Here is a 13,782-nt window from a genome sequence, read left to right on the forward strand (position 1 = left end):
CCCCAGCAAACACCAGTCCTGCCTCAGAGGACCCCCAGGTGGCCTCGCCTGCCGTCCCTGCCCTGCTGCCCAGAGCGCCGTGGTCCTCGGTAGCACGGGGGCTGGGGCCGAGGGGTCTCCGCGGGACCGGCACCGGAACACAGGCGTCCGGCACACCTTGCCAACCCCGACAAAGTCCTGGCCTCACAGGGAACAGGGCTGGCCGCAGCTGGACCCGGGGGACCGGTGGGGCCTCCAAGGCTGAGCCTGTGAAAACTCACGGGGGCACTCGGATCCCTGAGCGAACTCTGTAAGCGAAGCCCCTGGGAGCTGCCGCGGAGAGAGAGGGAAGTGAGCCGAGCGGGGACGGGGAGCGGGGCGGGGTGCGGAACGGCCCTCCGGGGACTCAGGGGCATCTATGCCTCGGAGCGGCCTGCGGAGACGGGAAATCCGGCCGGAAAGGAAAGTGGAAAGAAAGCTGACAGTCGGAGGGGGCAGAAGCTTCCCTAGCCCTCTCCTGCCACAGGCCTTCAGGGAGGGCGGAGAGGAGGGGCCGTGGCCTCTGGAACAGGAGGGGGCCGTGGGCGGCCGTGGGCGGCCGTGGGCAGCCGTGGGCACCCGTGGGCGGCCGGGCCATGCGGTTTAGAGCTTCTACCTCCGTCTCTGCTGTGATGGAGATGCCGGTTCACCTGCCCCCGAGTTCCCGGGACCTCTGTACCCCCCAAGCGCTTTTCCCAGGGAGGCTGCCAACACATCACAGACCTGGTATCCCAGGAGCGGCTTCTAGAAGCTCAGGAGCACGCGGTGCCTTCCCACTCCCCCCAGCGGAGCACAGAGCTTCACCCTCAGGGAGGCCTGGGGGGCCCCATGTGACAGAGCCACGAAGTCCGCCTGCCCCCGCCACTCGAGGCTGGCGAGCTCTTCAACACTGGGCCTCAGTGGGGTCATTGGACGCTCGCGAGCCTAGAGCCTCTGCATCCCCCGCCTGCCGTCCAGTGCACACCGGCTGGCAGCCTCAACTTCCCAAAACACGGGTGCTAGCCCACCCCACGCTTGCTAAACGACCCTCCTCAGCCGCCCGTCACGCCCTCATGGACGGTCTCACCGCTGGCGAGCTTCACCTCCCCCTCCCAGCGTGGCTCCCCTGCCCGACGTCACACCACCTCCTCCTGGGCCCTCTTCCCGGGGACCCCAACGATGGGCAGCTCCAGGACTCACCTCCGGGTCTGCCCCACTCCCCTGGCCATAGAGGTCCTGCACCCCGTCCCCCACCCATGCCCTGTGCACAAGCTGGCAGAAGAGCTAACTCATACTAGAGTGGAAAGGGCTGAAAACTGGATTGCTGAGCAAGTTTCCTCTGGGAATACATCACTAGTAACAAGTCACCCCTCAGCCAAAGGCATTCAGTCTCCGAGCAGAGAAGGACCCGGGCCCCAAGCTGGGCGCTGTCTAATCCGCCACCACCCCCGCAGCTCCGCGGGCTCCCTCCGTCTTCAAGGCCCACAGTGGGACAGTGACTTGACTGGCCTCTACTCCAGCTGGTGGCCAGGCTGGGTCAGGATCCCAGGGGTGCGGCCTGCACCCGACCCAGCTGAGAGCAGGAGGCTGAGAGCCTCTGACCCCCCGAAGGGTCCCCCGGTCGTGGGACTCCAGGAATCAGAGCAGGGTCCCACGAGTCCAGGGCCGCCGTCACCAGCCAGGCAGGGAGGCCACAGGCCTCCAGATTCCAGGCTAATTGGCGTCTGGTCGAGCTCACTCCCCCACAGCAGGCCTGGTTTCCCACTCTGTGCTTTGACACCACCCCCGGAACACCCCCCCAAAATCCAAACTGACCCAGCTCTGCCCTGCCCGGGCCACCCCAGGAAGCCTGACCCCGGCCCTCTCCGAGCCCAGAGGCACCACAGTGGCGGGGGCTGTAGGCCTGGAAAGAATGTCTGCCTGACCGGGGCCCGAGCATCGCAGGGAACAGAGCCCGAGACAGACACAGGCTGCGGAGGGCCAGGAGATTAGAGCCGGCCGCATAAACAGTGAGAGGGACCGCGTCCGTGCTCATCTGGACGCCGGGATGAGGAAACCGAGCTCTGGGCAGAGAACAGCCCCGCAGGAATTGCTCAACGTGTCTGTTGCAACGGGCTTGGATTCCAGGGCCAGACCTCCCAGCCCCCCTGCCTCCCGGCTGAGCGCCTAAGGTTTGGGGACAACAGTTGCCAAACAGGGTGGAAAGGGCCCCCACCCCTGTCATCTGTGGACCGGACATGTCAGGGCAGGAATGGGACCTTGAGGGCAAGGGTGACTCAGAGGTGACACTCCCCCTCCTGGCACAGTCCTGGGATGCTCCCTGGGAAGCGGGGAAGAGGCCCGGCATTGCCCCCACAGGTCCTGCCCTATCGGGGCTCCCCGACCTTGTCCACAGAGTGCCAGCCCTGAGGAGCGGACCGCTCACCAGCAGGAGGGCCCTTCCCCCTTGGGGGCCTCAGGAGGTCCCTTGAGCTCGGAGGGGTCCACCCAGGTGGCTGGTCCTTCCTGTCACACACAGGCTGCTGTGGACCTGCCAAGGCTTTCTTCTCCCCGGACAAAGGCAAGGCTGGCCCACCAGGCCCCGAACCTCCCCTTCGTTCTGCAGACTCGGACGGCCCGTGGGGACGGGTGAGACGCTTCCTCCCTCCTGCCCCGCCCCAGGCCGCCACCCCCTCCACAGGGGAGGCCAGGACCACACCCGGAGCTGGAGCCATGGGGTATCCTTGTTTCTGAGCGGACAACGAGCCCTGCAGCGGCACACGTCCCCCGGTGGGGCCTCAGGGGAGGGTCAACCTCCTGCAGCCTGTGCTTCCGCGGGCCTCTGTCCCCCTTCCAAAGTGAGGGTCCTGGATGGAATGAGGAGCCCTGTTTACAGAGCGGGGCTGCCTCCCCATGCTCTTCAGGGTAAGGGTCCCCTCCGTTCTGCATTCATTTCCCTGGTGAGACGCGGAGCATCCTGGGGCTCAGCCTCCCACCCCAGGGACACAGTGGGCCTGGCACCCCAGCTCAAGCACATGGCCCACCAGTCCAGTGTCCCAAATACCCTTCCAGGGGTTCAGTCTCGTCTGCACCGCAGGAGGGGTGCCGTGCCTACCTCTAGGGACAGCTAGGAAGACACGTGCTGGGACATGTGCCAGGCCGCCTGGTCCGCAGCCCGCCTCCCTGCCGGGGGTCTACAGGGCGCTGTGCCCACCCTGGGGCACTGTCCCAGGCTCCCGACCGCCCGCTGGATGGATGCCTCTGTGACACGCCAGCCTCTGCCCACCTCCCGCCCGCACCCCGCCGACTCCACCCCCCTCGCCATCGCGGAACCACAGGCAGCAAGCAGAACCTTCAGGAAGGCTCAGGTGACCCGCCGTGGCCGAGTGCCCCAGGGTCCGCGATGGCCGTGCTCAGGGCGTGTCCAGGCACGTCCCACAGGCCCGTCCACCGCAGGCCTGTCCACCGCGGAACCCCTGTCATCTGCCCAAAGCAGCACGGCTAGTTAAAAGTTTTATTGATTGAACACAATTGAGTGTAAGTAGTAAAAGTTCTCCCGATGTAACCCACTTTTTCGTAATGGGTAATCTCAGACACTCGAGTTTGTGTGTTAAAGGAGCTTTAGGACAATTTAATAGCTCATAAAATTTTATAGTCCCAGTTGAAATCAGAGTGATAACTCTGGCCTGCACAGCCATCGGTTGCTAAACGTCCCTCATCTATATTCCCCCTCTGTTTATTGGAAAGTTAACATCTGCTCTGCTACAGGGAGGGGGTAGAAGACCGGGAAACAATGATCTAGTTTTCCAGAAGAAAGGTAAGACATTCGGGCTCTCCTGGCAACATCCTGTTCTCCAAACCCACGGTTTTCCTGTAGGTTGGAGAAGGTCTCATAACCGGCTGACCCACAGGTGGCCAACAGCACAAGCCCTGGGGCCCCTGCGGGGACCGCTGATCTGGGTGGACCCAGGCCACCACCGCGGCCTGGGGTTGGCGGGAACCTGGAGGTGCCCACAAGGCACAGCCTGGTCCTTTACAAAGCGCCCGCGGTGTGCACGGCCCGGGACGGAGGGGGCGCGCGAAGCACACGGACACGCACCAGCGCCAGCCCAGCACGGTGGGGGTCGCCCGCCGGCCACAGAGAGGAGCGATGTCACCATGCAGTCCCCGCGTGGGGAGCCTCGGACCCGTCGCGGGACAAGAAAGGAGGCGGACATGGTGTCGGATTCCTTTTATAGGAAATGTCTGGAATTGGCAAATCTTCAGAGGCAGGAAGCTCACTGGGGGTCGCTGGGGCTGGGGGAGCTGGAGGGGGCTCCCTGGGGGGCAGGGCACACGTTTGGGGACTAGATCCGAGGAAGCGGGGGACGCCGGCCTCGCGAACGCGCTCGATGCTTACAGATGGTCCCTCTCACGATGTGTGAGTTTCATCTCCATGAAACGAAAGTCTGTTTGAAAGAAGGAGATTCAGCCGGGCAACACGACACGCGGCCAGACCCAGACACTGTGCCTCCCTTTCCCCTCCGGCCTGGCCAAGGTCGGACCCGGTCGGAGGGTCCAGGACGGGCAGGCGGGAGCGAGGGCGGAGGCCGGCTGCTCCGGGAAGTGCGATCGCCGAGCCTGGGCCCCGGCACCGTGAGAAGGGAGCTCACTTGCGAGAGCAGCAAGTCGGACACCCTGGCCGGCACGGAGGACGCTCTCGGCACACCGAGGGGGCCCGGGCTGAGAGGACTTGCTCAGCTGGGAGAACCACAGGGGCCACCTCCAGCCGCCACGGAGGAGGCCCGGCCGACCGTGACCATCTGCGAGAATGGTCTGTGGGAGAGGACCCACTGCTCCCTGGACAGCCTCCTGGGCTTTTGCCCACCAGGAAAAGGGACAAAATGAGGCCACAGGACGCTTGTCTCCTGCCACATGGGGGCCCGCGCGCTCGGTGAGGCAAGGCTGTTGCACAGACCCAGACGCCAAAGACCCGAGCGGTGCTTAGCCGGGCTCATTGCCGTGGGATGGGCCCCCCCGCCTCGCAGGACTGGGCGGCTCGGGGAGGCCACGCCACCACCCACACCCCGGGTCTGGCCGGACCGGGGCAGCCACCCAGAATTCGAAACCTTGCTCAACCGGCAAGAAACGTGTCCGGCTAAGGAATCAGCTAAGCCTAACCCCGTGAGACGCAGGCAGGTCTCAGGGAAGAGTGGACAGGACCACCCCACGACTCAGAATGATCCACACGAGCAGGAGGGTCCTTTCCGGAGCACGTGGCTTTTCTTGGGGTGGGCTTGCTGTTTGCTCTGCGGGGCTGTTTCCCGTCCCCCCAGGCCGCCTGCGTCCCTGAGGAGCGTCCACGTGCACTGAGCCTGCACGGAGCCCTTGCGCGTGGCTGTAACCGTACGGGACTCTGTCTGCCGCTCTCCCCGGCCCCCCTACCCCCAGCCTCTGCTGCCTCGTCTGTCCAGAGCGGATGCCTGCCACTCCCTGTCCCCCCCGTCTCCTCCTCCTCCTCCTCCTCGAGGCCTTCCCGACCCCCCGTCACCGAGGCAGCCCCCTGTTACCTCCCCTCGCAGCCCGTGGCCGTATTCAAGTCATTCTGCTCCACGATCTCATCTGTGGTGCTTTTCTGCCTCGGCCTCCGTGGGGCCTGACATGGTCCCGGCCCGACCTCCGGGACACCGAGCCCCAGAGGCCGGGAAATATTTGTTGAGTGGTGCCTGGGCATTGAAACAGGGAATCTGTGATCAGGACGCCTGAGCTGGAGTGCAAGCCCTGCGGCTGACTTACGTGGCCACCGTGGGCCGCTGACGTGGTTTTTCCTGTCCACGGAACAGAGAGCACGTCCTGGAGACCGCAGGCCGGCCTCTCCCTGCCTCCTGGCCCGCCCGTGGATCTTAAGCACAAAAGGCTGTTCTGAGAGTCTTGATGGCACCCTAACCCCAAAGAGAGAGGCTGCCGTGCACGCTGCCCGGCCGGCTCCCGCGCCCTCAGAGAGGCTCAGATGTGTGGGCACGAGGGCATCATGGGCGCCGAAATAATCGGGTTTCGGGTAGACGGCCAGCAGGAAGGGGAAGACCATCAAACATCCGAGAGGAAGCCATCCTCAAGTGGCCGTATCACCGTTCCTTCCCACGTTCACGCTCTCCAAGTGGCGGGAAGACAGGGGCGGCTCACGGCCACGGCGCCCTGGCCGCGGGGCCACCTGGGCTCAGTCCCAGGCCGCCGCATGGGAGGCTGCCCGCTCCCTGCCCTTCCCAGGCTCGCCCCCCCCCCCCCGGGGCTCAGCCATTTTCCATCATGCTGTGGCGTCACACAACTGCTCATCTCCAAGTCTGCTTACCACAGATGCAAGATGAAAAATGAGCCAATAACTCAGTAAATCCAAGGCGCTCGGCGCGAAACGCAATAACGGGGGGAAGACACTGCCAGCCAGACAGATTAAGCAGGCGTCGCCGCCGAGAAGCTGCCCTCTCGGGCCTCAGGTGACGTTGAAAGGGCGCAGAGAGGTCTCAGCCCGCCAGATGGAGAGGGTCACAGCCTGGGCGGGGGCGGGGGCCCAGACTTGTGGGCATGACCCGGGAGGGGCCCCGGGCCGCTGACTCTGCTCCTGGTGCTCTAGTTCCCAGGGCTGCAAGACGGGGCGGCCCGCCGGGGCTGCCCTGGGCCCCGGAGAGCGCACACGGCCAGGAAGTTCTGGAACAGGGTGAGGACCCGAGCGTGTGCCCCCACCCCCGTCTGTGCGGGGACGGCACAATCTCGCTCACCCGGAACGACACTTCCCGAGGGAAGAGGTGATGAAGGCACCTCAAAGGCAACGCGTGTATCATACAAGTCGCCGGGCCTTCGCGCACTGCCTGCCCCCCCACTCCTGGAAAGGGTCGGGGCGCAGCTTGACCTCAGCTCCAGATCATTTAACCTCCAGACTCAGAGCTCCACTGGCTCTCAGCCCCAGCTGAACCTCCTAGAGAGGGTTCTAGACATTCTCGCCCAGGCCCAAAGACGAGTTCACTGGGGGGCCAGCGGGCCAAGGACAGCCAGAGCCCATGACCCTTGCGTTCCTCCGGGCACCCAGCCAGCGGGGCCCCTGCCTGCGTGTGCTCCTGAGAGGCCCGGGAGGCTCCAAACCCCTGAATGGGCCGGCACAGTCCAGAGCCACGGGGCCATTTGCGTGAAGGTCGCCGCCCAGATGGGCCACACGGATGCCCACGCGTGTTCCGGGAAGTCTCGTTGGAACGTGGGAGCCGATGGGCCGCCCCCCGGCCTCCTGCCTCCCACGGGAGTCGATCGGACAGGCCCAACAACGCGGCCAAGGAAGGCCACACCCGCACCGGGGCCCGGCAGTGAAGCCAAGAGGGGTCTAGAAGGCTCTGAGCCTCCCAGGAACACGCCCCAGGGCCACCCGAGCGAACGGACCCCTGCCCAGGAGAGAGCTCCCAGGGCCGAGCGCCCCGGCCGCAGCCTGCCCCACGGAGGAGAGGGGAAGTTCGGAATGCTGGCCCTCTCTATTTATTGGCCGTTTGAGGGATTTTGTTCATTGTGGATATCTCACATTAACAGTGATGTTTACAAATATTGCGGGAAAGCATCATTTCTCTGGATTGAGGTGTTTCCTGGAGCCTGGCTTTCCTCACCCGGTTCTACCCACGGCTCCCGCGCTCTGTCGCCTGGGCCCCCCCGCCCGCTCTCTGGGCCTCTGGACCCCTTGCACTGCGACCTGCCAAGCCCCCCGGCAGGGGAAGGCTTCCTCTGGTCGGGCTCCTGGTGTCCCCCAGAGTACGTCACTGCGGTTAGGAGCTTCCCGTCCGATGGCGCATTTTGGAGACTCGGGAAATGCTCCTTGGCGTCGTCAAATGACCCCGGCGGGAGCAGTAAGCAGCAAGCAGGGCCCCTCCGTGCTGCCGACCCCGCCAACCGCCCCTCCGGAGTCTCCCACCAGGCGCTCTGGTCCGGGACAGACTGCCCTTCCCAAACCACAGATCCCAGAGCGTCTTCTGCGCGGCCTTCCTGGGAAAGCGTCCACCTGCGCACCAGTGTCTGGAGCTTTCCCTTCGGGGAAGGCGAGTCCCAAACACAGCCCACCGCCACGTCGGCAGCCCACGCCCGAGCCCAGCGCCGCCCAGAATCCGGGAACCAGGGAAGACGTCCAGCAGTCCCTACTGGGGACAGGGCAGGGCACTCTGGCATCGACACGCACGTTATTTTGTTATCCATCATTTTCTTTTAATGCGTCCTTATGTTGCCGTGAAAGCACGCTACTGATTTTTTTCTGAAATTCTATGCGAACAAGTTCTACTTCCCATGGTTTTCCTCTCAGACCATCAGTTCTCAGTCAGTTTGGGGTCCAGACTGCCCCCACCATAGCCCCTAGGAACTTGGAGCACGCTGAAGCCCAGGCCAGGATGCTGGCATATTGGGTCTGGGCAGGGGGGCGGGCAGGGGGGCGGGCAGGGGGGCGGGCAGGGGGGCAGAGGGGTTGCTCCCCTGCACAGCCACCCTAGGGATGGCCACCAACCCCAAGCAAGGCAGGTGGCCCCAGGCCTGCTGGCCTCCAGTGTCTCATCTGTACAAGACAACGTTCCTGAAGCCCCTGGAGCCAGGCGCACGGACCCTGGGAGGCAGCAGCTCTCACTCCATATCGCGGCCGCCGGACCCCCCAAGAGTGTGTCTGTCTGGTGGCCTCAGCCCTCGCGTGGCCTAGGCGGCGAACGCATACACAGCAGGAGCTCATCTGGTGTGTGCTGTCGTAGTGGGAGCCTTCCTGCAGCAAACAGGCAGGGGGAGGCTCCCATTGCTCAAGGGGGCTGGGGGGACTCCCTAATTCCTTTGGGGCACAGTAGCACAGTGACAGGTGGTCAAGGGGGCTTTGTCTAGCAGATGCCCCCCTCCCCACGGCCATGTGAGCAGCCTCCTGCTCTGAGGGCCCTTCCAAAGGCTTGGGATTCCCTGGGAGGGGGAGAGGGAGGGAGACCCACGCGGCCTCGCACTCGCTGCTCCCACCCGCAGGCAATTCAGTGGTGAAGGGGGTGGAGAGACACTGGTCCCGCGTGGGGCTCTGGAGCTGGGCCGGGGGCAGGCAGGGGTCGGGCTGGCAGGAAATGAGGGACGGACGCCTCCCAAGCCTCCCTAGAATCCCAGTTACTGTTATGGAGGAGCACACGGGAGGCCCCCACCTCGGGAGACAGCCCCCAACGCTCCACTAGCGCATTATCTCCCAGCCAGGCCGGAATGGGAAAGCAGCTCCCCCGCACAGCGTCTTTCGGGGGCTGGTTTGTCTGGGTGTCTGGGGAAAGTCCCGGCTGAGGGGGAGGACAGGAAGCGGGGCCAGGGGTGGGATCCCCCCACAGGGCCAGACCACCCGCCGAGAGCCCGGAGACCCGCAGGGGACAGGAGGCCCCGGTCTTCCTCGTCGTCACTGCTTTCTGAGCGGTGTGTCCGGCCCCGGCCCGGCCCAGGCTACCCGCTGCGTCTGCTGAAAAGGAAAAGAATCCTTTTCTGTATTTCGTCCTGGGACCACGTACCTGCAGTAAAGCCCACCCGTTCTCGCGTCCAGATCTGAGGGTCTTGACACACGCGTGTAGTCACGTAACCCACCGCGGGCCCCGGCACCCCTACCCCAGCCTCGGACGCACCCGCGACACTTTCTGGGCCGATGGTTTGGCCCTGGCTGTGGACCCAGGCGGCCTGTGGCCTTCGGAGCGGACTTGTCCGTGGAGCTCTGGCCTTCCTGCGGCCGAGCCGTACCCCACACAGGCACGGGCCCGGGCAGCCTGTCCACCTCCCTGTGGAAGGACATCTGGGCTGCTTCTGGTCGTCTGCTCAGCCACACTCCAGAAAACCGTTTCCCAGCCTGGAACAGGCTTCACAGCCGCCAGCTGGGGAACAGAGCCCCCTCCACACGGGCGGCTGGGTGCAGACATCCGGGCAACCGTGAGACGTGCCGGGGGGCAATGGTGCTTGGGGACCCCCGTCATCGGACACCCTCCTCAGAACACCCCTGCACGGGGCAGGTCGCCACAGACCACTGCCGACCACCTGGAGTCACGGGCCTTTTCCAACCCTGGGGTCTGGGGGAGTCTGCGGGCACCAGCTCAGCCGCACCCTGTCCCTGGGCCCTCCCCCGGCCCTTCCAGACGTGCCCGGGGTTAAACTGAGCACGGGCGAGGGGGACGCGGTGTTGCTGTTTCCCAGCCCTGCTGGCCATGCGGTGCTGTCCCTTTGTTCCGACGGAGGGCCGCTGGGTGGCCGGGCTCACTGCCCCCTTGCGTCCCCGCCGCCCGCCAGCAAGGAGATCACTCAGGCGCTGATATGATCGCCGCGGGACAGGCGGAAATTGGAGTGTCCCTGGTGCTTGATCGCGCCCGCGCCAGCCGCGGCCGCAGGGACATTAGAGGCCCGCGTAATGGCCCACAGTCAGCTCCCCTCGCAGCCCCACCGTGACCTTGGGCGGCTCGGAGCCCGCTGCTGTTTTAATGAAAAATCAGGAGTTGGGGAATGGCTATGGCTTAGAGGGGGCAGGGAGGGGAGGGCTCCGAGGGGCTGCCCTCGGTCCGTCTGTCCTCGCCGGCCGCTGGCCATCGGCCGCACTGGGCCCTTTGGGGGCTGAGGACCCCAAAGAGACAAAGACAGCCCCATCCTGCAGAATGCTGGGACGAACCTGTGAGCTGGGGGGAGGCTGGGAGGGATGGGGACGCTGGGGCAGGGGTGAGGGGCTGCCTGCCAGGACACAAGGACACTCCGTCCAGGCTGGGCTGAGGTGCCCGCTCCACTCACCGGCCTCGGTTTCCCCGTCTCACAGAGCCCGGCCCCCTCCAGCGCTGCAGTGCGAACGGGCAGCTTTGGCGAGCATCTGCGCGGTGTCCCCGCTGTCTCCACAGCACCGAACCGTCCTCGGGTGCCACTCACCCTATTTTCAGACCAGGAAACAGAACGGACTGCCCAAGGGCCCGCAGCCAAGGGAGGGCAAGCGCTGGGGTGCAGATGTCCAGGGTGTCCAGGGAGCTGCCCCCTCCCCTCCCCTCCCCCCAGCCATGCCGGTTCCCCTGGGCCGATGGCAGACCAGACAGGTGAGCACGAACCCTGGCTCTCTGCAGCCACCTCCAGGCCCAGGGAGAATTCAGAGTCAGGGGAAGGGCTGAAGTGTCTCTCCTGGGGGGCCTCCCAGCCCTCCTGTCCCCCGCCAGGGGCCTGGCAGCAAGGCCCACCAGGCAGCCACCCCCTTAAAACACACACACGGCGAGCGACCCCAGGCTGACCCTGGAACGGCCGCCGCCAGAGCTGATGGAGTTGGGGGCCAGGGGAGGGTCCGCTGTCAGGGGCCCCTCTGGCTGGGCTGGGGGTGGGCGGAGTCTTCTCGTACCTCCCTCCCATCCCCAGAGGTGCGGACATCATCCCAGGACAGAGACAGGAAATGAGGCCTCGGACCCGGGTCGGGGAGGGATCTCAGATCAGATGTCCCCACCAGACCCAGGTGCCGGCGTCCCTGGGCAGGGCCCCCACTATAGCCCAGGGCTCGGCCACGGATAACCAGGCTCCCTGCCTGCAGGAAGTTCACTGGAAACCTTGGCCTCGGCCCTCGCTTGCTGTCTCTTCCTTCTCTCTCCTCCTGGGATTCCGGAAGGCCGGTGCCTTATTAGCTTCAGTCACTCCAGCAGGATGAGAAGGACTCCTATCCTGGGGGCTCACGACTCCCTCAAAACCCCAGGTCAGCTGCCCGCTCTGAGAGAGGTACATCTGAGTGGCTTCCTTGGGGACATCAGCCCTGCTCTGAGGTCAGAGAGAGAAAAACCCTCCGTGATGACAGCTAACAGGTACAAGGCCCTCCCCCGAGGCTGGCCCAGGACCTCATGTCTGTTCACGCTCTAAAGCCCACAGCAGGGGCGCCTGGGGGGCTCAGTCAGTTAAGGGTCTGTGTGTGGCTCAGGTCATGATCCCAGAGTCCTGGGATCGAGTCCCACATCGGGCTCCTCGATGAGCGGGGCACCTGCTTCTCCCTCGGCCTCTGCCTGCCGCTCCCCCTGCTTGTGCTCTCTCTCTCTGACAAATAAATAAGTAAAATCTTTAAAAAATAAAAATAAAACCGACAGCAATGCCAGAAGACAGAGGACAGCCTGATTCCCTTTTTTCCAATCCTAGAGGGACAGAAAGACGTTCCCAAGCTCACACAGCTCCCAGCTGGTGGGGCCAGGATGGAAAACCAGACGCTGAGTTCCAGACCCCGGGCCCTTCACCGTCCCTCAGACGGGGACACTGAATACCACCCTCCCACCGCCCCGTCCTTCTACACACCCCACGTCTTTTCAGAAAGTCACGGAGCTCTGGTTCCATTTTCCTAACGTGACCTCTGGGAGCCTTCCTGGCTTAGCGCCTCTCACGTCCCAATCCCGCCTGGGCTCAGGGCCCTGCCCCCAATACCACGTGGGCTCTCACGGCCGCAGGAAGCCTTGGACGGTCCAACCGCCACCCCGAGACGGCGCCCCTGGAACCACTGTCTTCGCTTTTCATCCTTGCTCCTGGCGTCAATCCAGCAGGCCGCACGGAGTAGGGGTTCAGAAGTGCTGTCTCCCTTCCGAGATCTGGAGTCACAGAGAGACTCTACCTCATAGCAGAGCCGGAGACCAGGCACCCACGGGTCCTCAGGGGCCCAAGGGGGGCCGGGGAGACGTCCCTCATGAGTGCTCCTGTGGTCCACTGAGCCGACCACTCCGTCTGCATCTCCCCACGTAGCCTGTACGAGCCTCGTGGCCCCACTGAGTCACAAGGTCCCTGCTCACAGGTTAGGAAGTTGAGGCCACATCAGCCAGAGTTTGAACCTGGCCCTTGACACCCCCTGGCGCTAATGCCATGATCCTGGGATGAGACAGGTGTCCACGGTCACGAGGCCACAGAAACCCCCGCAGTCGGCGCCTCCAATAAACGCAGCCACAGGCGCCCGAGCGGCCAAGCCCAAGGCCAGCCAGCAAGGGCACCAACCACCCTGGCCCTAGCATGGCAGCAGTTCAAAGCCCTGCGGGGTTTTCAATCAGCTCCCACACGGAGCACAGCCATGACGTACAAAGTGGGCCTGGGCCATGGCTGGGCCACGGCTGGGCCACGGGCACCTCCACTCAGCTAACGAGCACAGAGCATCGGTGGCACCCGCTCGTCACGTGTTTGGTTCGGAGGGAATCGCCCCCGCACAAGCCCCACCAGTGCCCGCAGCAACCAGTAGTCTTGGCATCTCCTTCCCACGGTGGCCGGACACAACCTGGCCGTCTGCCCTGGAGGGGAGGGAGACCTGGCAGTCACTGCCAACCCTCCCCGTCCCCGGCCAGGCAGCCTCAGGGTCTAAAGCCAGGGAGGGCAGGAGCGCTGGGCCGGAGGGAGCCCCCAGCCCCATGGAGGAGGGCAGCAGGGAAGGGCCGTCCTCACTGGAGCCTCCCGCTCCAGGACACCCAGATCAGCAGCCCATCCTCTGGCCCCGGTCGCCGCAGCCCGCAAGGATGCCCTTACCCTCCAGGCACCTCGGAGGTCACCTCTGACGCAGCCCACCCCCAGCCCACCTAGCGTCGGGCCCCGAGCCCACCCTCTGCAAACAGCCAGCACCAACTGGCAGCACCTCTCTGAGCCTCCGTCTTCTCGTCTGTAAAATGGGCACCTGTGCCACAAGGTCCTGGTGTGCTTTCCGTGAGGGGAGAGGGGTCACGCGGTAGGTCCGGAGCCCGGCTCTGGCTATGCCCCACGACCAGAAGCCGTGACCGTTAGAGTCCTCCCTGGGGCCGGGCGCCCCACGGCCCCAGCCAGAGCTGCCCACGCTCTCTTCCTGAGGCTTGACCGCACTCC

General features: G+C 64.9%; 1 long non-coding RNA gene across 2 annotated transcripts; it reads right to left on the reverse strand.

Moving 5' to 3' along the window:
* Positions 1–8,645: 8,645 nt before the first annotated feature.
* Positions 8,646–12,889, reverse strand: LOC132024966 (uncharacterized). 2 transcript variants are annotated; one of them, XR_009406362.1, is made up of 3 exons: positions 12,376–12,889; positions 10,735–10,867; positions 8,646–9,433 (listed from the first exon to the last, which is right to left on the reverse strand). It is a non-coding gene; the product is annotated as an uncharacterized LOC132024966 (long non-coding RNA). The 2 variants fall into 2 exon arrangements; XR_009406361.1 differs by lacking the exon at positions 12,376–12,889 and adding an exon at positions 12,250–12,361.
* Between the last annotated feature and the right edge of the window lie 893 nt (positions 12,890–13,782).

The sequence above is a fragment of the Mustela nigripes genome, chromosome 9 (genome assembly GCF_022355385.1).
Source record: "Mustela nigripes isolate SB6536 chromosome 9, MUSNIG.SB6536, whole genome shotgun sequence".
Classification (NCBI taxonomy): Eukaryota; Metazoa; Chordata; class Mammalia; order Carnivora; family Mustelidae; genus Mustela; species Mustela nigripes.